Source organism: Myxine glutinosa, chromosome 4 (assembly GCF_964187855.1).
Source record: "Myxine glutinosa chromosome 4, kmMyxGlut1.1, whole genome shotgun sequence".
NCBI classification, from domain to species: domain Eukaryota; kingdom Metazoa; phylum Chordata; class Myxini; order Myxiniformes; family Myxinidae; genus Myxine; species Myxine glutinosa.
In genome coordinates, this window is record NC_136264.1 from 86,431,362 (window position 1) to 86,433,293 (window position 1,932).

The window sequence follows — 1,932 nt, forward strand, 5'->3', positions numbered from 1 at the left end:
TTCACCTCGGAGCTCTGGGCCATGGTGGCGCAAGGGCTCGGCGTAAAACTACACTGCACCACGGCCTACCACCCCCAGGCCAATGGCCTGTGCGAGCGCTTTCATCGCTCGATGAAGGCCGCGCTCCGGGCCAGCCTCCGCGACAACAGCTGGGCCGACAGGCTCCCCTGGGTCCTGCTGGGCCTCAGGACGGCGCCCAAGGACGACCTGCGCGCGTCCTCGGCGGAGCTGGTCTTCGGGCAACCACTGCGGGTACCGGGCGAATTTATCCCCGACTCCACGGCTCCTTGGTCCGCGGCGCAACAGCGCTCCGCCCTTCAGGAGACCACCCAGAGGTTCGCCCCGGTGCTGACGGCACACCACGGTTGCCTGTCTTCCCACGTCGCCCGGAGCTTCGCACGGCGGAGTACGTCTTCGTCCGGCACGACGCCCACCGGGCACCGCTACGGCCCCCGTACGATGGGCCCTTCCGCGTGCTGGAGACCGGGGACAAATATTTCACCGTCGACATCGGCGGTGCCCCGGATCGCATCTCCGTGGACCGCCTCAAGCCGGCCCACCTCGATCTGGACCACCCCCCGCAAGCAGCTCTGCCTCCGCGTTGAGGCCGCCCCCCGGCGGTCGGATCCCCGGCACCCCCCAGCCCCGCCGTCCTGCTACCCCCCAGCCCTGCACGCATCGCCAGGGGGCGTTTCGGCCGGGTCATCCGGCTTCCCCGCAAACTCACCCTTCAGGTGCGCGGGAATTCTGGGGGGGGGGGGGCGCGTGTGGCGGGCACAAGGGACAATAATTCCGCGCACCAGTGGGTGGCGCGAGCGTCCAGGCGGGGAACGAAAACGCATGCCCCGCCTTTCGACCGATCGGCCACGCCCGGGGGCAAGGCGTGGCCTCGGGACATATATGCGGGCTCTCAGATCGAGCCCGCCCAGTGCTGAAGTGCGAGCTCTTAATAAAGACTCTTTGTTTGTACCAACGCGTTGTGGCCTACCTCTCTGGCAATCGAGTCGTGTATGCACAGCACCACAATAGTCACGTTTTGTGCGGACAAACTCTATCAGCCCCAAATGCATGACCCTATCCTCTGGCGAGGGTAATAATAACAATCATTATGATATTATCTTGCATCTTATGTTAAGCCATGGACTTACTGATAACCTCTGGCAAGTAAATTCTCATGACATTTACATTCACGTGAAACACTGGTACCTTAGGACCTGCCCCAATTTCCCTGACTCCTCCCCTACATGTGCATCATGGTCCCACCCTAAATCCACTTCCCTGAGCGTGACCTCATCCCAGCGTTGTCTGGTTCCAGGTCTGGTTGGCTCATTGAGATGCAGGTGTAATGTTTAAAGGGACCCTGCCAACATAATGACGTCATGAGTCGTCTCCATGAGGGAGCATTCTGTATAGACTGCCAACGTCATAATCAATCAGGACAAAAGACAAAACCATCATGACTCCTACCCACTATCTATGAATTATGAGAATATAACATCCAGATAGGAGTCTCCTTTACAGCTGTTTTTAAATATAGCCTCGGTTACCAGGGCAACAAGTTCCCATGTCAACGTGAAGGCGGCTTGCAGGTTGTGAATGGATTCTGCTGGTACAGCAGCCTCTTTCAAGCATATGGGTTCCTAATGAGTGCTTGATCGGAGGGAGGAAGTAGCATTTAGGAATGGGAGACAGATATTGTGTATAAAACCAACAAAACACCAACCAATGGCCGTTTGCAAGAAGGTAATGCTCCGCGCAGTGAGTGCATCCCTCAGGGCCCACAATCCCGGGTCTTTTTACAGGCCAATTCTATCAAGGAAGGTCCCTGCACGGGAATGAACCGCTTAGGGCGACATTACTCCAACCGCACCCTCCACAGGTCGGCGTACATTCTACAGCAAATCTGATTTCTTATGTGGACTGCACCTCATC